This window comes from Lonchura striata, chromosome 5, assembly GCF_050655825.1.
Source record: "Lonchura striata isolate lonStrDom1 chromosome 5, ASM5065582v1, whole genome shotgun sequence".
Taxonomy (NCBI): Eukaryota; Metazoa; Chordata; class Aves; order Passeriformes; family Estrildidae; genus Lonchura; species Lonchura striata.
The window spans coordinates 34,213,057-34,237,989 of NC_140707.1; the positions used below are offsets into that span (position 1 = coordinate 34,213,057).

Consider the following 24,933-nt stretch of genomic DNA (forward strand, 5'->3'; position numbering starts at 1 on the left):
TGGACTGTGACTCTGGCAGGGCTGCAGGATTTAGAGATATTCTAGAATATTTTAGAAAAGTAGGACAAATTTTACTAGAGGAAGGCACTATTATTACATATAGCCTTACCAAAAAGAGAGCAATCACGTCAGCCACTTTTCCTCTATATCACACCCTTCTTATCCTCAGTCTATTTGTTAGTTTATTGTCATGTTCCTTAAAAAACAAGGTTCTTGGAAAAAAAAGAATTAAATTTATGGATGTGTTTGAACATCACTTGACAAACTGTACTATGGAAAAATAGAAGCAAGAATAACATTTATAAAATTTTAAAATTCAATATAAAACATGTTCATCCACTAAGATGTATCAAATTTAAGTTGGTGGTTTTTGGGAACAAAATGAAGAATTCAAGCCTCATTCAATTTTGGTCCCAATGTTTTATGTTTTCCTCAGCTTGTCAGGACAAAGAGATATGGGTCACAGCTGAATGGAACTGTTTTGTCAAAGAAAACCTGAAGTCAAATGTCGTTGTCATTCTATATAAATATTCAGCATGTATGCAGTTCCTTCCAGGCAACTTTTCTTTCCTTTTCAGGGCACTGGCCTGAGTTAAATTTCTCAACAGAAACGTAAAAAGCAAAAGTAAAAGCAAAAGTAAAAAAAAAAAAAAAAAAAAAAAAAAAAAAAACAAAAAAGGCATTAAATAAATGGTTCCAAAATGCATATTCACACACTTTCCCAGCTGAAGGCTTTAGAGTGCTCACTGAACACTTATTCACTGAAGACAGGTTAAATTCACAATACTTTTGATGTCACAAGACAAGCTTTGTCTAAAATGTTAATGATGTTGTTTTACTGTAGGAACTTTTTCTCCATTTTAAGGAAAAAAAATAAATCAGACATAGCAGAAGGAACACTAGGAATACCTGAGCAGTGAGACCACAGCCTACCATGTGTAAGGCTGGTTCTCCGTTGGCAGCTGTCACAAATAATCTGGACTTGCTGGAATCCAGCTTCTCATCCCCAAGCACAGAAGTGATGAAGATGGCATGGCACAGAAACCTCATCTGCACCAGGGTTAACCCCATCCTCTCTTCACACACGTCCCTGAGCTGCCTTCACAACACTGAGCAGAGCAACCTCAACTGTGCTGCTCATCTTGCTGTTTGAAAACCAAGATTTTTCCATTATTTTTGGCTAGTAATGATATCCTTTTTTTTCTTGCCTCAGTATTCCTCCTCTTCCAAGAAGCAGTTATTAAAGTTAGAACTTCAGTGTAATAACAGTCCAATGATAAAAAGCATGTGGTTCCCATAGAAACTTGCAGGGCATACTCACCGTTCCTCGGCAGTAGGGACGCACATCACTGTGTCTGGTGGTCTTTGTGTCCCACTCTCTGTCACCTTCTGGATGACATCTCTGGGCATCTAACAGACACGGTTCTAACTTCTGGATACCCCAGCTTCCAGGGCAAAATGCTGCTATTGTTGTGAATAGAAATGCTTTAGGTATCTCCTCCATGTTGAGTGAGTGCTGGTTGTGTGCTAAGGGACTATAACAGGTGAGAAGAGAAATGGGGAAATGATATGAGAGCATTTCTCTCTCCATTTTCTTTTTCCTTTCCTATAGTCACTTGCCATCACAAGCCAAGTCTTCAGCTTCGGCATTTAAATTAATCCTGCTGGGTTTAAAGAAGGCTAGTGATTAACAATTATTCATCTCCATACTTTAAGCTGCATCCTTGAGCATTCCACATACTTTCACCTAGCCAGGGCAACAGCCATTTTTGCATCTCTTTTAGAGCCTGCATTTGCAGTTTGTACGTCCACCATGAGATGGCATTGTCAGTTCCCACATTTGTTCCACTGTTCGGCGTGGTCAGGAGCCAAACCTGCCGCTGTACTTCTCGTGGAAAAGTCAGGGGTGTGTCAGCACTCATCCCACCAAAAGCATGTGTAGCTGCTGGGATCACTAGAGGACAAGTGCAGTGTAACTATGGAAAGAGACAAAGTTTTTAAACCTTCTCCAAGAAAGTGCAAGGAATAAAAATATCTTCTTTAGCGATAAATGTAAAGATCAAAAGGGAAAAAAAAATCTCTGTTCCCAGAGAGACTGATGCTCTGAAAATTATAATAAAAGCAATTTTACTTAGAAGTACTTCAGAATATGAAAGAAAACCCAAACTGAGAATTAGACATTTTAAAAAGGACTAGCAAGGTATTTTGCTCAAAATGATGGCCCTGATCCTCAATTAAAGCTGGAAATTAGTCAGGGCAGCTAAGAACTAGGTGTTGATTTGGCAGTAGCCTGTTCTGAGTTAATCTCCAAAAACAGAGTAAAACAACCATGTCTGCCCTGACCTGACAAAAATCTTCATATGTTCCTCTTCTTGCATCACTCACAAGCATTGTTTGAATGTCTGTAAAATGTTGAAGGTTGTTTATTGTTTTCATTTTTTCTTCTTTCTTATTTTTCATTTCTGTACCTTAATTCTGAATTTCATTAGTAATATGGGGCTTCTTGCAGTATCCCCTTTCATTTTTCAGCAGGGGCATTTCTTCTAGTATGCTTTGTGGCAATAACACAGGCCAGCTTATTGATCCCAGTGGGAACATCCACATGATTCAAACAGTTCATTTGCTTACATGTTCAGCTGAATTGGTGCTTTCCAGCATTAAATTCATCTTACAAATTTACATAAATTTGAGCTCACAGTCCTGGATTCATTAGTTTGATCAAGAAGCAGAGAGTGCTTTCTCAGTTGTCTTTGCCCATTCAATTAACTCTAAATTCACCTGGGAATGTTTCTGAGAGAAATGGGTCTACACTGTGATGTGGACATGTAAGGTAAGATATGTACCAGTATCTACCTTCCTGGAAACTTATAGAATTGATACTATTTCTCAGCATCAAAAATTAAGACCATTAAGAAAAATATATGTTTATTCTGGTATATTCTGACTCTCTTTAATTTAGAAGTGCTTTATAAAAATCATTTTGTCTTGGCTGATAAGTCAGTGATGGAGATGTGAAACCAGAAGAGGCACACACATGTACATGTAATTATTCTCCTCATAAAAACCAGTCTCATAAGGGTAGGACTGGAATCCATCACAAGTAAGGGGGTGAAAATTTTGGTAAGAAAGTGGTAACAAATAGAAGAGAGTGTCTTTGCAAGATACTGCCCCAACAGAGAAAATTTCTGTTCAGTTAACTACAGCATCAACCCTGCACATTAATCATCTGCTTTCCTCCTCCCCAAAGCCACTTCTTGCCCTCTCCACAGAGGGTCCTCCCACTCACTTTTACAAATGTTAATTAATTGCTGTACATGAAGTAACACGGGTGAAGAAGGGAATGGAAACTTCTTAAAATGGTTGCAAGACATTAAAATATTTGCCACTCATGAAAAATTACCACTATAGTTTAAAATAAAGCATCATTGCTTAGTTAAAAAAGACAAATGTATACAAGTCTGGAATTTGTGAAGCATAAACAAATTTATTATTATTTATTTCTTATAAATTGATTTTATTGTTGATTTTGGCAATCAACTATACTTGTATCTTGAGAAAAAAATTAAAAGTCTCTAAAAGTCAATAAAAACTACTCCAATTGATCAGATAGTGTATTTTTTAAGTCTACCTTTATTTCAGGTAATGCAGTACTAATAGCATATTCCTTTGATAAGTCTTCAGGGTTTCCAGAGGGAGCTCTGAGATACAATTTCAGTGTTTTAGCCAAGCATTTTAGGTCTGGAAGCAATTTGTTAAAGTACCTGAGTACAATAAATAAAGTTTCATCTTTCTGGATACATTTCCTTCCGGTACATCATCTCTGAAGACTGTAGTGCAGATTCCCCATTCTGGATGCCACCATCTGTAAGTTGAATCCTACAGATGATAGGTGCACACTAAAAGCATTAATACATCACTGTTTTTTTCAAATTTGCATAGATAAATCTCGGAACATATCAGCTAAAGGCACTTTTACCCTTAATGATATTTTTATGTTCATTAGACATTACTGCAACGAATACAACTGAAATATAACTACCAGCTGAAATGCAACCACCAGCTTATTCTAGCCTTGTTAATCCATTTTATTTTTAAAGACACAGACAAATTTTCTACCCCAAGATTTTTTCATCTCTGATAGCAGAATAGACCAGCTGTATATGATTTTTTTTTCTTGATTTTCTGAAGAAATGGTACCACTTTGGGTAAAAAAGTTATTTATTCTATATCTGAACTACTTTATCCACAGAATGGGACATTTCATGCCAAAGAGAAGTGTTCAGAAGATGCAGCACTTAAACATTTTTAAGATTAATGTGACAGCATGAGAATCAAGAGGTAGGCAGACTGTTGTTTTTTTGCTTTTTATTTTAACAGCCTGGAAGGGGAGTTCGGAAATACAACTGACTGACAAATATTCAGTAGCATTTTGTCGAAATCTTTATTGGATATAAAATGTTTCAAGTAAAACATTTTGACTGATGTCTGTGGTGTGGAAATACACCTTGGTTCCCGTCTGAGACCCTGTTGTACAGGCACTGCAACTCCAAGTACAGATCTGACATGAGAGGTCTAAACGTGTTGCAAGAACATTCCAGGACTTCCAGATCCAGAGCATGAAAATCACTTGGAGCCTAGTATTTACAGGACACCCAATTTATGGGGAATCAACAAAAATCCAGAGTGCAGACCCAAAAGGATGTGGGATCCTCAGAAGTTAACAGATAACAGAACAAAACTCCTGTGCTGGTGTTTAAATGCCTTGCTGCTTAGCTGATGTCAGAGAACATGGCACTCAGGGTCAAGTTCTTTATTTTGTGTTTATTATCATCATCGTCATATTTCATCATTTGTGCTGTTAAGGCCTGTCCTTGTCCTGCTTTCGGTGAACACCCAAAGCAAGGTCAATGACAGCATGTGCAGAGGAGTTACCAGTGTGACTCCTGTTCTTAACTTGTACTGAACTAGGAAGGTTTTGGTTCAAGCTAGGAGCAAGACACAGAAATGTGATGTTTCATGGTTAATGTCTAAGATAGTTTCCAGTTCTTGTATAGTTTAAGATATTTAATCTTAAGTTTTACCCTTGCTGTTCTAGAATAAATATGTAACTTCAATCATATCTTTACCTCAAACACCCAGGGTGTAACTTTTGTATGCTAGCACAGTGTGGCTACAAACACTGTGTGTATCACTGCACCTCACTGGCATTGAAAACTGCTGAATCTTGTGCAGAAACTGCAGGCATGTCAGTCTCCGCTCACCCATGGGAGACTGTGAATGTTGTAGTGTGGTGATCTCAAGCACCAAGTATTGATAAATGGATGTAACTCAGCTTTACCTAAGGTGTTCCTGCCTTTTGCAGAAGGTTTGGACTAGATGACCATTTAAAGATCTCCCCCAACCCAAACCATTTAGGGATTCCGGGGTTTTTCATCTAGCTGTTGTTATCTAACCCAAATACATGATAATTTAAAAATAAATAAAGTCCTCAGTGAGCAGTAGTGATTACCTGATTGTTCAAGGTCTTTTGAGCAGAAGATTTTTCCAAGTCAGTGGCAGAAGTCCACAATTCCAGAGGAAGGTGAAGGTATAGTTGAAATTGAAGACAAATTTGGCTCAGGAGGAATCTGTCTGAATGTCCCTTTGTAGTGTGATTGTGCCTTTCCTGGCAGTTATTTTGGCCCCCTGCCAGATCCTACCCTGAGGAAAGTCAAGTACAGTAGGAGCACTGTTTAAATAATCAGTGTTTGTGCTTAGAACTATCCATTTTCAAATGCAGCTCAGAAGAAAGTATAAAGTTGTGAGGAGTAGGTGAGGGTTTCAAAAGATCAAGGAAATAGCCTCTTGTGTGTCATGAATGGCTTTCTATGCACAGTGCTTTAATGTGACAGGTATGGGATTTATCCTCTCCTATTTTTGGAATTGTTTAATGGTCATTTTGTACGTCTCAGATGGCCGGTTAAGAAATTAGGCTGAAACACTGGATGGCCATATTATCAGCCTGCAAACTCAATTTTGAATGTTGATTTGATTTATAAATGACACTGTATCCTGGATTCTGTCTGGACATTTCTCCTTGCTGGATGGCATGGTGCTAGCTTGAAATGCAGAGTCTGCTTCCCTGTCCTTCATAGCAAGTTAGCTGCAGCCTATGTGGAATAGTTAGGATTTTAGGTGGGCTTCAAAAAACAAAGGTATCAACTGGCTTGTGCTAGGGGTAGGATAAAAAGTAAATAAGTCAGCTGAAACTTTACATAACAGTAACTTTAATAACAGGCATTTATGAGGAATGAGGAGTCTTGCACAGGAAAATAATGGAGGACCTGAAGGAATGAACAGGCTCACTTAAAGAAGTAAAGATTTGAAAGACACTTCCATTTCGCTGTCTTTCAACAACTGATTATATTTTGCACAGTGTTCATATGTGAAGCATGATTATTTTAGAAGCCCCACTGAGAATATTCTCCAAGCCTTTCTTTGGCTGTTGCATCATTTTTAACCAGTGAGAAGCTAAGCCCTCAAGTCCGGAATTTTGAGGATTGTGCAGTTTCTTCTGAAAGGCTCTGGAAGAATTACACTGTTAAGTGGACATGGGTTGTCAGACTGTAGAGCACTAATTTTCAAGAAAGAGCAAAAGTGAGAATATCTGAATCGCAAAAAGCCTGATTAGAAGAGCTGAGTTTGTAAGATACCATTGGAATCTCATTAGCTGTTTCAATTTAAGGGCAAGGGATAGCCAAAGATTGAAGATTCTTGCTGAAGTCTGGTAAGCATCTTAGTGGAGTGTCCACCAGACCATAGAAAAAATGCTTCTGGGTTTTGTTGGTGCAATGCTGTTTTCTAATTTTGCTCTCCATGGAGCAAAGATTTTATTCCCCTCCTCAATAATAAAATATCCTGTCTCAATGAGTGCACATTATGTATATTTAATGTCTTATCACTAAATGCCCTTGTAAAAAGCCCCTCTCCATCTTTCACCAAAGAAGAAATGATTTACTGCAAGGATGGGGAGACACTGGAACAGGTTGCTCAGAGAAGTGGTGGGTGCCCCATGTGCTGTGCATTTTCTAATCTGAGCAGCCATTTCCACTTGGTAGAACAGAGGTTGATAAGAACCTGCTGCTGTGGGGCTTGTGCAAACTGGCTTGCAGGAATCACAAAAGGAGAACATAAAAATTCACAAATGTGGTAGGCATTGTTTTTCTGTGTTTGGGTTTATTTTTTTTTCCACTGTTGACCAGACCCTACTTATACTTACTTTAATAACTAACATTATTAAAATTTATGCACTTTCCCTTTTTTTTCCCTAGTCTACTTTCCTGGCTGTAAGTAAAAAGGTAAAATAGAAGAAAAGTCAAAGCAAAAGGTAAGTTTGTAACAAACACTTCAAAAATATCTACTTTTTTGTCCTGCAGGTTTCTTTTGTGTGTGTGTGTGTATTTTAATTTCTTTTTTAATTTAAATTATTATTTAAGTATTTCTGTTTCTGGTTTGCTAAGTTCCCTGAACTTATAGCTGATAGCAAAAACTGCCAGTGTGAAGGTCTCTTTACACTGTTGTTTGTATGATGAAGGTGAAGACCTCATGTTTGTGAAGTTAGCTGTCTATTACAATATTGGCAGAAGAACTGTTTATGTTACATACTGCTTATAAACATGTAATATTTGATATTGTTTTGATGAAAGGCACATTGGAAGGAAGAAATCAAACTTATACCTTGTTTCTGTCTCTGCTTGGTTGTTTGGGAAGGCTTTCTCTAAATCCCCAACATTGATAAGAGACATTTGAGAAGTTCCCCCTAGCCAGACCAAGCCTAGGCTCACAAGCACAGTTCCATTATTTCATCTGGATTTTATTACTGCAAGCAGCTTACCCAGCTGCATAGCAGGAATGTTTAACCAGGAGCAAGACAAACTTCCATAAGCTGCTTAATTCAGGCTTGGGACTGTTCCTTCAAATCAATTGATATTGAAATAATTACTTCTCAGAATCTGTAGAGGAAAGGATGTAAAAAGAAAATTAAAATCTAATTACATGGAGGTAGAAGGCAGTGTCTGAGCAGACAAATCTTAAGCTTTAGCAAATTTTCAAAGGTTACGTTATTCTTTTTGTCCCTAAAAGTCTTTTTACTTTTCTCTCTTCCTCTTGCACTTTTATCACTGTTTTTTAAGCACAAGGAAAGCTTTTTTTTTTTTTAATTTATTTCTAGATTAAATTTGGGTAAAATTATTTATAGATAACTTTTATTAATATGTATAAGGAAAATGTCACCCAACAGAATTGACTAAGGTACTCTGAGAGTGTCAATGTCCTGAAAAGAAGAATATAATGCTGTTTTCCCAAGAGCAAGGGTCTTTATTTGTAGTGTTTGCAGCTAAATTTCAGCTTAGGCAACTGTTTTGGTTCCTCTAATTCCCTCTTTATAAACTATGTAGTTGTTCTCCTCTCTACTATTAAACTGCAGGTAGTAGTATAAATTCACTGTGGTGGATGAAGTAATTCATGTATAGCATAGGCTAAACTCCCTTCTTCTTTTCAATAAATTTATACTAATTTAACTGTCCACCTTACTGGAATTATAATAATGGAGAGCAGAGCTCATGATACTTTAGTGAGGCAGAAAGAAGAAAAATGGCCACGTTGAAAGTGTATATATGTAATGTAAAATCACTAAGAGTTTTGCTTTTTCTTGGCAGGGAGGAGTTAAAGTAAAGCTGATGCATTTTTAAGGAAAATTACACTGGAAATATGGAAACTTGTTTGTTTGTTTCAGCACAAGTCTAAATTGAAAGCAGACATATTGGAGTGCATAGGGTAGGAAATGGGGCTTGAACTTCACCTAGGAAAAGTATTACAGGACAGCGGGAGAGGAAGGGTTTATATTGTAGTCAGGGTATTCAAAAGCAGTTTTCTGAAGTGAAGCAGCTAATCACTAAGACAACAAAAATGAACAGTGGCCATATAGAAATACATGAGGAAGAGTAAAAATGGGGCAAGCATGTGCAAGGCTTAACAAACATGTGTACATGGTCTCTGAACCTCCTGCTTTATTCAGGGGATTTGCCAATTCTGTTGTAGCTTGTCTGCCTGGTAATGCCAAATGTACCTATCCCCCAAATATTTATCCCTTTTTTCCTTGAACCCATATAAACATTTTTGTATTCACAACTTTCTCCAGCAAGATATTACAGGTTTATGTTACCCTGTGCCTTCCTTGCTACTTTGAACATGGTTCCCTGTAGGTTCATTTACTGGACTTCCTTTAAAAGACCATCTATCCCTATCCAGCCTTTCCATGTCTTTTCATGATTTTTCACCTGTTATATTCTGCCTAAATCCCTGCCACTGCCTGAAATATTTTGCCTACCAATTGTCTACTTCATAGGGAAGCCACTAATTTTTTACTGTTCTGTCCTCTTTTTTTCCTGTTCCCCCTTCTGAAGGTTTTTGGTTTTCTAATAACAGATTATTTTCAAGCCAAGGGTTTCAACCATACACACACCATTCTTAAATATTTATATTCAGAAAGATAAATTGTAGATTTAAACAGTGGCATAGTGACCTGTTCTGTTTATCTTTCTTTTGTTAATTCCAAATATTTCCTTATTTTTTTTCACTGCTATTGAGTGTTCACTTGTTACTTTGTGGAACCAACTGCTGGTCCAATTCTTTCTCTGCTGATGGTTATTAGCAGTAATTTTCCTTGCTTTATGCTTATTTCTACCAGATTTCACCTGCCAGGTGAATGGTTTTGTGAGATCCTTCAAATGTCACAGTCCTTCCTCATCCTCACTCCTTTTAATGCTTTTTCTATCGCTGGCACACTTCCTTGCCTTACCACTAACACTGCTTTCAAGGTTAAGATGCAATAAAATGAATAGCACAAACTCAAGAGTTTCCACTAATTACTTTCCTCCACTGCAATACTGACCAATTATCCATATCATACCTCCTCCACCTCCCATCTTTTAGCCACTTGCTTCCTCATTCCTAAACATTTCCCACTTATTCCACTGCTGCCTAGTTGTTTTAAAAGCCTATGGTAAGAGAGATAATAGAAAAAAACCAAAAAACACAAAAAAAAACATTTTGGTTGTATAACTGTTTTTCTGTTCATGATTTCTTCCAAAACTTGAATAGTTTGATGAAACACAAGACTACCCCATGCAGGGCCTGTGCTGGTATCTGTATCTGACACACAAATGTATGGAAGTTGTATCTTTGTAGTTGCCCACTAATTATACCTAGTGCAAATTGTATTACGTTTCTCATTGGATTTTCATCCTTTTTCCTATGATTTGCATAAGGTAAAAAAGTTTTGCATTTGCATAATAATAAACACTATTCTGAAAAGTGTGTTCTTTGCATTCATTCAGATTTTTCTAAATCATTACTTTCAAAGTTCACTCATGGTCGGTCTTTGTTTAAAATATTGCATCTTGGTTCCCCTGCAGTTCAGATGAAGTCTATCCCTCTTGTACAGACTTTTTTTCAGATGTGTACCTAGGTATTGTTACAAATTGAAGAAAATAGACTTTTGGAGTCGAAGGCTTCAGATAAATTTGTACTGGCTTCACACTGAATCTTTATCAAATAGACATCTTGAAGGAAAAGACACATTTTAATCACAAAAGGTTGACTTTTGTTTTAACACTAGGAAGAGATAAGTTAAAAACATTTGAAAGTGGATTTTGTGTTTAATGCTTTGCTGAAGAGATCTTGTGCAGCAAAAATATCCTCAATTTTGTGTTAACTTGTTTGTGGAAACATTGGATTTTTTTTCTTCTCAAAACCAGCATTATAATGAATCGGCAAATTTATCCAACTTCTGCTTGTGAATACTCGAAATATTAATGAATATATTGAGCTGGTGATGGGGTTAGTGATGCATTGTAGAAATGTTAAAATTTCATATAGTCCTGCTTCATTCCTATAGCTATAATGAAGAAGGCTGTATTGTGGATAATTTAGATAATCTGTAGGGGAACTAAAGCAATGACTGTGAAGGAGAATGTGGCATGTCATCCCCCTAGGCCATGGAGCACTCCATTTGCTGGAATAGCTTCTAACTGCCATTTAGTGGGCAGCTAGTGGAAAATAAAATTGCTTCAGGCAAGTGCGAATCTTATTCTGTATTATTAATGTTTGCAGTCTGGGTGAGGAATAGGGTAAACCAACTCCATTTCTAATAAGGGGAGAAAACTGGAGGCTAAAGGAAAGGGAGGAAAAGATCAATATCTACTTTTAGCAAGATTTCTTTTGAAGGATTGTTTGTGTTGTGCTGAGTTTTTGCTGGGGGTGGAGAGAGGTAGGAATAGTAGATTAGACACCTGTAGCTTCTTCTGGAGACAGTGATTTCTGTTATCTAATGGTCATCCACAAGTGACTTGTTGATGAAGTTGGTAATCTCTGGTTTGCAAGAGCTCAGATATTTCGGAGAAACTGAAGAGAGGAGCATTATGTGAGAGAAGCATTTCACACCCTGAAAGCTGGATGAGTTTGCCATAGTGTGCTGAAATCCTCCGGGAAAATGAGAATGTAGATTTTGGGTGCTAACAAGTGATGAGATTTCCACTAAGAAAATCTGAGAGATTTCAAATTCTCTGAGTTTGTGTTTTGTATGTTTATTTGGTTTTGGTTTATTTAGGTTTTTTTTTGGTTTAGTTTTGAGTACACAAGCTAAAGTAAAGCCAGCTTTGTGGTATTGAGGTGGTAAAGTATTACTAATCTATAGAAATTGGCTTCAGAGGATCTTGTTCATCTGAGGATCTGTGTGTCCATTTATACCAAAAACTATTGAAGTCTAGGAGGACTGTGGAAGGAGTCCAACAGAAAACCTTTTCTTCCAAGTTTTCCACATCCTAGCCCTAGAGGAAACTTTCATCTTTATAAAATAGATTTCCCAAAATGGTGTCATCTGGGAACTGGCTGCCCTCAGGCTACAGAGAGGAATGCTTCAGAGAGAATACAATGTTTTCAGCAGGATGGTATGATGATCCCACCTCAGGCAAGATTTTCTCTTCTTTCCCACTCAAATTTTCTGTCAACTCTTTTCTCAGTGTTCCACCTGCTCTCCTGTAGACTGGATGTTATATAGCACATTTCCCAGAAGAGAGACATAAGAATGTCTCTCTTCTGGGAAATATCTTCTGAACTGCCCATGGCTTTTCTTCCTGATACCTCCTAGTTACCTACCTGATACCTCCTGGTACCTGCTCAATCAGATTGAGTAGGGGTGTGCATGACTTCATCAAGAGAAGAAAGCAGTGTGTTCCAGAACATGTGGGCTATAGCACACATGTGACGTGAACAAGAGTGGTTGGTACTCCAGTCTAACATGCACATAAACTCTAATACCCATATTCAGTACTTAGAGTTCTTTCCTGAAGAAATAAATCATGATGTAATCACTGTGCTGAGATGGATGCTGGTGTCTCTTGGCTTGCATGCCAAAAAAAAGCACACATCTGGCAAGCCAAACATGAAGATTTTGCATAATCATTATAAATATTTTGAGATCTTGTTGATGGTTATGTCAGGAGTAAATCCATAACTATCAAGTGCAGAGTTTACTTCTAAACTCTATCAAATTAATTTTTATTTTAAATACAGTGGGTTGAGTGGACATGTGTAGATGGGAGCTAGAAAACATGAAATTAAGGTTAATAGTAAATCAAAGCCTTCAGTCTGTTGGGATTGCTGAGAAGTGCCAAGCAGCATACTGCAACTTCTGCTAACATTCTGAATGGTTTAGATTTTATCTATGAAAATGTAGATGGGGAAGATGAGAAGAACTCTACATCAAGAGAAAAATAACTACCTTTCAAGTGAGATAATAGGTATGTGATATGATAAGAGATTTTCTTTCGTTTTTCACTGGATCAGTTTTGAAGCTTCATAGGTAACAGCTATCAAACAAATGTCCAACTATGATGCAAACAATGATTTGTGTGATTTTTTTTTTTTCCCTTCAAACTCTTTCCAGAGCAGAAGTAAGGCTGTACTGCCTAATTATTCATTTGCTACCTCATTTTCCATTTGTGTAATTTTCTTTGGTGCATTGGCTATGGTATGTTGTGCTATCCTACAATACCTCATCTGTGGTGTAAGTTTAAAAGTAGTTAATGTTGGAGTAGGAAGGGCTAGGGTGACAGTAATAATTCAATTCATCCTTGATTTTCAGTGCTCCTTTCCACCATCAGTGTTTGTTGTGGAGGTGGGTTTTTTATGTCTCATTATGAAGCTTTGATTCTGTTTGGAGAGACAGTTTCTGAACTTACTGCAGAATCGTTTATTTCTTAAAGCCAGCAGTGATATTTTTTTTTCCTTTCCATTAAATATATGGCTTTACTTTTTGGGTATACTATCTGGGGGTTTTTGGGATTCTTTTTTAAGAACAGAAATTTAATAGAATTATGCAGAATAGTTCTGATCTTAGGTTTCAGGGAGCTTCAGAAAGCAAGATTTTTCTCCTGTCCATCTTCTAAACACTAAGCCATGGTGTGCTGTGTGACCAGTCAGATGAAGAGTAGCTAAGAATCCCTTAGACTCTAAAGAAAAACATCAGACATAGCTAATAGTGATTCAATAAGAAATTAATGCACTGTCTGCTGATAGATTTAGTCCATGCTTTTTCTTCAGGGAAAAGTTGATCCCTGATGTTCTTGAAGCCCCTGTGTCTCTAAGAGCAGATTTTTGAGAATGTGTAGGACTTGGTGCTAATGGACAGGACACAGGGATTGTATCCACACTGACTGTCCTATGTCTCTAATTTGCTACAAGAACAGGAAGGGGCTTTGCTGCTCCTTGGCAAATGAAAAAGCTCTTTCAAAGCTGGACTTCCTGTTGGGTCTCCAAGCCTCTTGAGGTGAAGGCTGTATGGCCTGCAGCATAGCTGAAAACATGGCTAAAAGTCAAGCTTTAGAGGCAGAAATCCTGTTCAGCTGACATTGATGGAGGAGAGTTGGTGGGTCCTATCCTTTTAGCCACAAATATATATGTGGCCTTTCTGACCAGAGAGGATTGTCTCTGTCCCCAGCAGCAGCCTCTGGAACCCACAAGAGACATTAACTACAGTGCTGTGGAAAATGGGAAATAAACAGCCTGGCTATTTGACTAAGCTTTGATTTTATAGGTTAATTTACAAATAATTTTTCTTCTTTGGTTTTGTTTTAAATTGAAAGCTGAGTTGTTCCTTTAAACTTCTAAATCACAAATTCAGTGTTAGATGGGCAAAGAACAAATTTACTCACCTCAGGTATTTATTAGCCATCCTCTCCTTTCATAGAATCACAGAATAGTTGAGATTGGAACAAATCTCTTTGGGAGATTTGCCTAGTCCAACCTCCCTCCCTCAAGAGGAGTCAGCTGGAGCAGGATGTTCAGGAGAGTGTGCAGTAAGATTATAAAAATCCCTGAGGATGGAAACTTTACAGGCAATGTTTTAGTGTCTGACCACCTTTGCAGCAAAAAAAAATTGTTCTGTGTTCATATGGAATTCCATGTGCATCATTTTGCACCCATTGCCTGTAGCTCTCTCTTGTAGCTCTGAGACAACTATGACTCCATTCTTAAGCCCTCTCAGACATTTCTGTACCTTCCTCCACCAAAAATTCTCTTCAGGATGTAGAGTCCCAACTCTCAGCCTTTGCTCATTTGAGATACTGCAGTCTCTTTGCTGTCTTAGCTACCCTTTCCTGAACTTGCCCCAGAAAGTCCATTTCTTGAGATGGAGCACCCAGAACTAAGGGCCAATACTCCAGATGAGGCTGAACAGTTCTAATTTCTAGTCTTATAAACAGTGAATGCTTAAATGTAAAACAAAAAAAAAGTAACCACTAAATAGTACTTAACATTATGGATTAAGAGAAGAATATTTAAGCTTCTATGTAATCACCATGTCAGTAATGTTTAATGAGACATGACTCCTTGTAATGTCCCTTTTTTTTTGCTGAAATCATTGGGTAAAAGAAAATTGTGGCAAAATAAGTCAAAATATTGTTTTTTCTCCCATGTTCCTGCTCCCCTTCATTCTTCAAACTAATAGGACAAAAAAAAAATCATTTGTGGGACAACTTCGATTTCATGAACATATTCCTCTTATGATTGATAGGTAAAACACCAGGTGAGATCTTCAGCACTCACTATTTGGAAACCAAGAGCAAGATCTATATTTATCTAGACCTGGTCCACTAGCTGAGAAGATGTGTGAGATGTGCACTTGCTACATCCTTTTAGAAGCAGGGGTAAAAATTGCCTGCTTTTTGGGTGCTCTGTGAAAATGTACCACATTTGAGCACTGGCATATTCAAAATGGGGAAGTGGATTTGAATAAAGGGTGGGGTGCAATATGCAGTTCTAAAACTTGTGATTGTCCATCCCAGAACTGAGCTTGCACTGGGCATTCACAAGCTCAGATAGACAGCATTTCTCAGGATATCACAAAAGGAGCTCATGTAAGACAGAAGGTTTTCATCAGTCAGAATTTAAAAACCTCTCCCAGGGAGGCTGGTAAAACTGACAGCCAGCCTACAAAGTCTTTGTTATCTCAGAAGTACAAATCCTTCTTGCATTCCTTATGGGATACCACAAAATTAAAATCACCCTAACTTCCCTTAATTCTAGCCTACTTTGAGACTTATCTTGAGAACAGGAGGGTTCCTGGGCCAATGCAGTCCCATTACACCTGCCAGTCACAGTGAAGATTCAGGAGGTGGGTACTGATGTACAAAATTCAAGAATAGAGAAGTGAGGGCTATAGTCTGTATGTTTTTATGAAGCACTTTTCGGAAACTTCGCTGTCTGACTGCTCAGGAGCACTCTGGCAGTCCTGCTCCCACCACCAGACACTTTCACTACTGGTGTCTTTGCAACAGGCAGCTCCAGGGACCCAACAGGACCCTGGGTTTGCTCCCTGCACACCCCACACCCTCACACAAGGTTTCCTCACAGACTCAACCCTGAATTTTTCATAACAGGGTCTCAGACTCAGTCTGGATTTCTTGAAGTAATTTTACCGTGGTGAAGCAATGGAATAACAGCTGGAGCTGGTACCTCCATAGAGGGACCATGAACAAGAGAAACCCTGGGCTTTTGTAGCCTCACAGTCTGAGGTCTTCCAGCTGAGCCATCAGCTCCTGCATACCTCCAAGTGTCCAGCACCCGGCTGGGCCACAGGTCCCCACTCTTGCACAAAGGGTCAGCACCAGTCCATGGCCTCTTGCCTCAGGCTCCCACCACTCAAAGCTCAACCTGCAGCTGGCACTGCACCTCCCACTGCATTCTTCAGCAACCTGGTATGTAAAGTCTGAGTGCATTCTTTTTTTTTTTTTTTTTTTTTTTTTGTTGTTGTTGAAATGATGCCTAAGAACAACTGTCACGAGGTACAATTGTCCTTTCTTGTTAGGGCTATCAACTCTTCTACTCTGTCTGCAGTATGAGATGTGAAGTCTCCTTGTTAGAGAGAGCAGTACCATCATTATGAGATGACCATACAGCAAAATTATGCAACTACCAAACAGATGGTGTCCTGGTAAAGTGCAGCACTCCAATTTGAGTTTCTTAAGCTCTTACATACAGAATATTATCCCTGCATCAACAGAAGCATCAGAAAAAAATTCTTTAAAATATTATCCTCCTGAAGAGCCTTGCTGAGAGCAGGTTATAGCCAAGAGACTTTGGCTAGATGATCTGTTACTTTTAGGCAGCATGCAGTCACTAATCCACTGGGCTTTATGGGTCTATTTAAATTAGATATATGCAGGGAGTGCATTATTTATAACCAAAAGCATGAATAATTCAATGTGCCTACTCTCAGCAGGTATCCGGCTTGTGCCAGAAACCTGCACTAGATCCTTGCTTTCAGAATAACGAAGAGACTATTAGATAAGTCTCTTTTGCTTGTATGCTCCAGTTTGCTCTGTCTGCTCTTCCTTTTGTATTTTTGGTTTGGCTTTTTTGTCAGTGAAGAATAGATGATGTATTCTCTACATTATTCCCTTCATCTGGAGATGACATACTATGTCTAAAACAAATTATGTAAATCCGTTTAGGATTAATGCATTAATTTAATTTCTGTTTCATTGTGATGGAGACAGTGGCATGTTCAAGACAAGGGACTTAAAGACAATGTGGCTCAGGGAAGCCACAATGTTCCTGCCCTAACAAATCTGGTCTGCTACACTCCTCTGCACAGCCTGGGCTCAGCTGTGTCCTGAGACGAGTTGTGGCTGCTCAGCCTTGCTGGAAAGTGTCTGTTGTATCACCCTCAAGCTCAAATCCATAGGCTGGAAAAGAGTTCATACTATCTTCTCCCTGGCTCTCTTGTCTTCTTACAATAAGTGATCTGAGTTAGGGCCTTCTAGTAGGAGGGTCACTGCTGCTTGTTCCGCTGAAATTTGGACACCAAGTCCAGAGCAAGCAATGCAGTAAACTAAATTTGTCTGTCCATTCTGAGTCTGAGCTTCTCTGAAAGAGCTTACAGTGCTATTATTTTTTTTCTACCCAAGCCCAAGAGTAACCAGGTATTACAGTCAGATTTTAAAACACCAAGTAACCTGAACAATTTGGGGAAGAAATAAAAATTCTTCAGAACATGTAACCTGCTGGGTTGTTATACACAAGTCAATGCAGCAGAGAACTCCAGGTTCCCTACAACTGAAAGCAGAATGCAAGTGCTTTACCTGTAAGCTTTGTTATTAAATCCTTAGTGGTCTGTTACTGAATAAGTGAAGAATTGTTGAGGTATTTTTCTAGGAAATAAAATATAATGATTCATAATAATAATATAAGCTCTCTCTGTCTGTGTGACTGCAGATGAGCCATTATTTTCTGTACCTTGGTTCCTCATTTATATATCTGCATAATAATAGCTCCCTAATCATTGCAGTAATATGAAGGGAAAAATGCATCAAAGATGGTGAACACTTGAGAGCCATGGTTTAGAAGGCAAGTAGAGTTAGCTAAATATTATAAATACAGTTCTTCTACAACAGCCCAAGAGAGATTGCTTCTGTAGTCACCAAAACACAGCAGTTAGAGAGAACAGCCAGTTTATGCAGGAATATAGCAGTATTACACAAATTTAGGTAAAAAATACAATTAGAACATCCTGCAAAGTTGCTGCTTAGTCTAGATGACTATTATAGCTCTGTGTGGAAAATTGCAAGTCTTCAAACCTTGAGGTACATCACAGGGTCTTCAACAACATAAACCTCAGTGGAGTGTTTAAATGGATAATGTTCTTGGGTGTTGTTGCTTCAGAAATAAGAAAACAGAGAAAACATGCTGAGCTCAGATATATAAGTTGTACCTTGTTGACTTTGGACTTCCACACTCCCTGACAAGATCTCTTATAAAAGCACTGACCTTAGCCAGCATGGTTTAACAGAAAAAAATCTAACCAAATCACAGAAACAGTAGAAAGTCCACAAGTAGGAAAAAAGATACTCTCTGGCAATATAGTGGTATCCTTGACTAGGATTAAGCAGGAAGGCGTATTTCAAATACTGTGTAGAAAATCCATACTAGTGTGAATTCTTTTTGATTTATTTTTCTTGATTTAGCATCTTAATGACTGCTTATAATTCCCCTCTGAATGTGTAGTGATTAAGTGATGGAATCATTTCACAACATCACATTGTTGTTCCAATAGGAAAGGCAAGTTCTGTGCTCCAAAGGGGGAACTTAGCTTATTGTAGCAAAAAGACAATCAGAAGATAAAAACCTCATAGAACTGCAGGATGATCTTGAATAATTTCTTTATAATGATATTTGGCTAAGAAAGGGAAATTCTTCCCAAATATAATAAATTATCAAAGAGCTATGTCCACTTCATACTGTGTGATTTGAAGCTGTGTTGGCATATACACATAAAGGTTTATAATAGGGATGAGAAATAAAGGGTGCAGCAAATAACTTTGGTCATCAGTGACCTCAGTGGTTCTCCTGTAAGATCCCCTTTTGTCCTACCAGGTGAACCACTAAGGGGGAGAAATTCTAACCCAATGATGGCTTGTATATGAAATTTCTGAATCTCTGAAGCAGAATCTGAAAGTCTTCAAGGGAAGAGAGCTTGAGCTTTCATTGTTACAAGTTCAGGATAGCCAGTTGTAGCTGAAACATTGGTGTGAGACTCTTTGCCCTCACAGGTATGTGATCATAGAAAAGCTCTGGAAGTCAAATTTCAGGTAACTCAAAATTTTATTTTCATCTGTTGCATGTTTTCTTTTAAGGTACTCCTACAAAACATAAAATAGAAGTTAAATACAACTGATGAAGGAACTGGAATCTAAAAGCTGTTTTGTTGGCAGCTACTCCCCACAAACATTGCTGTCTGCATCACAGCCAGTGTCTATCATTACCTGTTTGTAGGGGGAGAGAGTGCTTTCCTTAAGCTGTATTAGCAAGATATTTACTGCTCAAGCTCCTACTTCTTACAGGTACTTGGACCCCAGTAGCACACTGTGATGAATTTTTGTATCAATGTTGCCACCATAAGTAAAGAATAAAGTGTTGTAAAAAAGTGAGAAGGGAAGAGATAGGAAATTAAATGTATGTATGCATTGGTTTGGTTTAGACTTGGTTCATTTAGCATTGTCTAATCACTACAGAATCAAAATAGTTTTTAAAAAATGAGGTATTTATTCTCATAAAATCCTATCTGTAGAAGTGAGATAGTGCTACTCTGTTTATCTGTGGAAACAAGGCACAGCAAGATTAATGCAGAATTTCATTGGATGTAAAGAGCCTGGTTTTAGGATGTGTTTCCAGGGCAGGCTTCTCAGAATAGGGACTATCTAGAAGGCATTGCAGGGAGACAGTTGTATTAGGCCCTGTAAAAATCAAGCACTGACTTCTGCAACTTTTGCCATTGGTCAGATTACAACTGGTAGTAAGCAAGTTGAAGGTTATATATTCCCAAATGGTATCTAGATGATTAAGAACTTGAAATTAGTAAGTATTTTATCATGAAAACACTACCATTTTGAGAAACACTGAGGAGGGAAAAACAGATTAAAACTCTCCAAAAGGCTGCTATCAGTTGTGCGTAGCATTAATTGTCCATCCAAGAAACTGTGCATACCTCTGAACAGCAGAGAGGGCACACACCTCTTCTGCCTGTGCCCCTCAGTGGACAGGGCTTGCAAGAGCTTGGCTGATCTCATTGTATATGCTGCTTCCACCTTAAACTAAAAGAGAGATGTAATCTCTTCAATGCTGCATAGTATGGGTATCGCAAATAATTCCCTCGAGGGCTCAGAAAATAGGGCAAGGTAGAGGAAGGATTTCCATTCATTTAATGCACTGATGATCTGCAGTTTGCAGGAGCACATCTCAGATTCTGCAATTTGACTTAAAAATCTATTACTGGATTGAAGGCAGCAGCTCTGTGGTTTGAAGCCAGAGCAGGGGCACCTATTCCCCACTACCTTCACTACAGCTCTGTGAATGCTCCAGTGATGGTAATTCTGTTCAACTTCTAGCAGGGTAGAATCTACAAGAGATCATTTTTTGACAGATGCTGCGGAGATAGAGGCCTTGAATTCCTTCTTTAGCCTTAAATATCCTCCATCAGGACTTCCAAAGAAATGCAGAAGCTCTGCAATTACAGACATCTCTGGCATATCTTCCTCTTTGATAAATTTAGGGCTTCATTTCTCAGGGCTATCAATTTGGCAACTTCTTCCCCAGTGCTAAATTTACTGAAGGTTGAAGGAAGTTTCTAACCATAATATTTGGATTTATGAACTCTTTCTTGTAAGACATGTTCACTTTGAATATCATTGACTAGGAAATAAGCTAAATGAAGACATAATCCTGCAGCATGTCAAGCACTGTCCTCTTTCTGAAAGAGTGCACAGGCTGGAATTGCTCTTACCTTGGGCAATGACATGGAGTTTCAGCCTGAGCTTCCTCTCATGTGTTTCTCCCCAGTTTCAACATCCACCCACCCCCAACATACATTCACTCCTTTTCTTCCTTGCAGTTTTTTACCTAACCACCTACTTTTCAATCCTTATGACACTTTAAGGCTGAGCAAGTTTCCCTTGAACCAGTGATTGCCTCAGAGCCTCTTTTGCTGCAGTTCACCCTCTGTCTGATCCTTCTCGATCATTCCTGGAGCCTTCTACATAACACAGTGATTCAGCAAACTCTCTGCATAGGATTTCTTTCTTGACAAGCAGAACTGGTTTGAATAGGATAGGATGAGGAAAGCCAAAGATTGCAGATATTACTGTATCAAACTGAGGCTTCTTTGAAGTTTTTGAATTAAAAAATCTAAAGCAAAGTATCAACTGAAGCTAAATATTTTATTTAAACATTAACTGCTGCAGTTTCAAAGCAATCACTGTAAACAAAAGAGAATTCTTCATTTTCCAAATTGTCAAAAGTGTTGAGATTGCTTTGAAATGCTTTCAAGATGCAAATTAAAAAAAAAAATTCAAGTGTAGCCTTTCTCACACACACAAAAAAAAAAAAAAACCCAACAACAACAAAACAACAAAAGACCCATGAAGAACCTCTGAAAGTCAGTGAACTTCCATGAAGCATTTAATGGAAACACTTTCTGACCAGCATTATGAAATTTTAGATCTCCTCACTTTCTCCTGTGATGCTTAAATCGTGGACCAGTGTAACCATATAGCTTCAGTTATGCCTGAATGCCTGATTAATTCCATTCTGCAACAAACTCTGTGGATGAACCACACTTCGTGCATTGATGCAGCTCCTGAGAGGCCAAGCAGAACTGCCTGTGCTGGTCCAGAAAGAGCAGCAGAGCTGTGCTAGCCCTGAGCTGAGCTGAGTTCTGCTGGCTGTGCACAGCATCTGGGTAGAGTGCCAGGCTAACAGAGGGAGATTGCTCCTGATACTCCAGCTGGGTTATCTCAAACCAGGTGATGTGCAGATACTGAATACTCAGTTGTTCAGTGTTAATAAATCCTTTCTTTGTGTAGTGGAACACAGCTGAATCACATCTTTGTAGGGCCACAGGTATGAAGAAAGTCTGAACTGAAATCAAGTACTGCTCTGGCTTCCCAGGTTTCAACAGGCATTCTGCTTAACACACTTTGAATTTCTTGTTGTATGTCAGACAGAATAAACAATTCTATTTCCTTGCTCTGCCAGGTACTATGTGAGCTCGCAGTATGGTAAAAACCATGCTCAACAGACTGAGACAAACATAATTTTAAATGAAGAATTACTGTTTCACACTTTGAAAGAAGTACTGGGGAACCTCCACCTCGGAGGCAGCAGGGACCAAGCAGAATAGAACAGAATTATTGTTGTTTAGCAAATACCAAAGACTAATTCTGCACTTGGCACACAACAGTCATGCAGAAGTACATGTCACCACTGGGTCTTTGGAGGGCTACTACCAGGAGAACAGGGGCCATTTTCAGTAGGGTTTTCAGTGTCAGAAAGAACTGCAGTAGACTGCAATGAAGTGCATTATTGCTGGGAGTTGAATTCTGACTGGACTACTAAAATGTAGCATTATTTTCCTGTGTTTATCAAAGACAGGCTGAAGCTTTTTAAATTGCCTTTTTGTCTGCTGACAGCACCTATTGAGAGCTGAAAATGCTGAAATGGCTAAAGAGGGAGCTGATGAATAAAAATTGTTCAGTTGTCCATTGCTCAGCGGATTAGCAGCCTCCTTGTTCATATCTCAAATCTCTCAACTAAAAGTGAGGAAGACAAGGTACTGAAGACACTCCCAGGGTCTGAGTGTGACACAGTGGGGACTGTGCATTGGGAAGGCACAGAGACATTATTTAAAGTTAGTACTAATGTCTGTTCCTTTGCAGCAAGAGTGCTCCACTATTCCAGTCACCTTATCTGACTGATGTTTGTGACTTCAGGGATTTTTTTCTGTTGGGGTGGTCTTTTTTGTTACACTATGATGCCAAATACCTTCTGTCTGAGCACAGCAAGATGTCTGGCAACACCTCTGTGTTCTGGTGTTTTGTGTTTCTCTTTGTGAAGTAAGGTGGGAAGAATGGGGTACGGGAAAAATAACCTTAAAATTAATTGGAAGGTGATGTTAAAAAAAAAAGTATTGATTTTACACATATTCCTTCTATCCCTTCCTTCCATGTCTCTTGTGTTCTGTCCTATTAGTGGAAACACACTGGCATAAACCCAAAGTAGTTTAAACTGAGGTTTTCCTACTTGTACGCAAAGTTTCATCTCTTTAAATAGAGATTTTGTCACAGGGAGGCTGATTCTTGCCCATTTGTCCCTCAAGGTAACCTGAATACCTGGAGCTCATTTCTATCTGCTATTGCTCTCACATTCAAATGAATTATGGATTAGGCCTGATACTGTAACAGTTTGTGTTCCCTGGGGTACCCACAGGATGTAGTACCAGATGCTCAGCATCTTGCAGGTCAGGAAGTGTTAGACACTGACACTGGCTTGAAATGATGAAAGACTGGATTTATAATCCACAAACACATCTCTTACTCTGTTACCATTTTTCGACTTGGACTAAGATTTGCACCACAGTACTTGGCATGACATGAAAGCAAGCAGGGGTGCAAATGAGGAAAATGGCTAAATTTCCTTTTTTGTTTCCTGCTCTTTGTTTGTTTTCATGACTCCAGGTCTGTGCAAGGAGAATACAGAGCCTCATGTAAAAATTGATGCAACAAACACAATTTCATGTTTTCAGCTTCCTTCAGTTACTTTAACCCATGGCTCAAAAAGATTCAAAGTGATGTCTTATTACTGTGACTTGGCAAATTTTTGCATGGCTTTATGTGCTACTGCTGCACATTGTTTAGTTGAGTGGTACCCTTGTCCTCAGGCTCAAGCCCTGGGAACAGTGATGATGGAAATGCCAGTACTGCCTCAATATGTCACTTCACATTGGTCTCCTGAGACAAGAAGGCCACTTATTTCCAGAAAGGCACAATAATTTGTGTCAGCTCGTTAAGCTGGCATACTGCTGATTCAGGCACTGAACTCTAACAAAGCACTTTGTCCCAGCCCTGCAATGGCCCGTCCCTTGTATTGCCTTGGGGATAACTGGGATAAATTCCTGGAGGGAAAGGTCAAAGAATTCAGGAAAGATTGTTATTGTCAAGCTGAATTAAAACTGATGCTGGAAATATATTTGAGAACTACATTGAATAACAGCAAGGGAAAAATCTCTTGGAGAGTATGTGTAAGTGTTAAACTCCAAATAGTATAGAGTTGCTGCCTGTATATAAGTCTCTGAAAAGGAAGGATTTAATAGATTAGGAATGGAACTTGGTCATGGCTCATTAATTCATTTCCAAGACTGAGGGAAGAAATCTTTATCAAAAATACCATAAGGAGAAAATGCTAAGTGACCAACGCAAGACAGGCCAAATAATTTTGTAGGAGGCAGCAGATAGTACAAGAGACTATTCAAGGAGGTCAAACAGAACAAGTTTTTGAAGGATTTTTTTGTTGGTTTTGGGCAATGGGTGATATTAAGCTGCTCCTGACAGAACTATTTAGGACAGATGTCTGGGGAGGGTGGATCGTGGAGTACACTTCTTTATAAAACTAAGACTGGGTGCAGTGTTTTGTTTGCATTTTGTATCTGCTTGGGTTGATTTAATCTGTATCTGTTCAGAATCCTGCTAGGGGAGTGTCAGAAGTGAGAGAGCAAGCTCATTCCTTCTGAGATGAAACTGCAGCTCAAGAAATGTGGACAAGGCTGCTCAACTTTGCAGAGGTGCCATTTTGTTGAGGGGGGGCAGGAGGAGATCTGCCTTGCAATGAAATTCCTTTTGGTGTCTTGATATTAAGTGAGCTAACGTTTTCAGGTGAAATCTGCAGCACCAGTTTATGTGCTTAATTGGATGAAGGACTTCAATAAAGATGTAATTTTTATAACCTCTGTCCCATGCATGCTTCACCTGCCTCTTCACCTGCCTTCCCTTTGTGCTTTAAATAGTT

At 38.7% G+C, this 24,933-nt stretch overlaps 1 protein-coding gene across 1 annotated transcript in view; it reads left to right on the plus strand.

Moving 5' to 3' along the window:
• Positions 1-24,933, plus strand: part of LOC110472148 (astacin-like metalloendopeptidase) — a 305,051-nt gene that overhangs the window by 144,361 nt on the left and 135,757 nt on the right. The window contains exons 16-17 of the mRNA XM_031504939.3: positions 4,250-4,338; positions 7,311-7,366. The gene's annotated coding sequence lies outside the window, so the exon portion shown is untranslated. The remainder of the gene's footprint in view (positions 1-4,249; positions 4,339-7,310; positions 7,367-24,933) is intronic.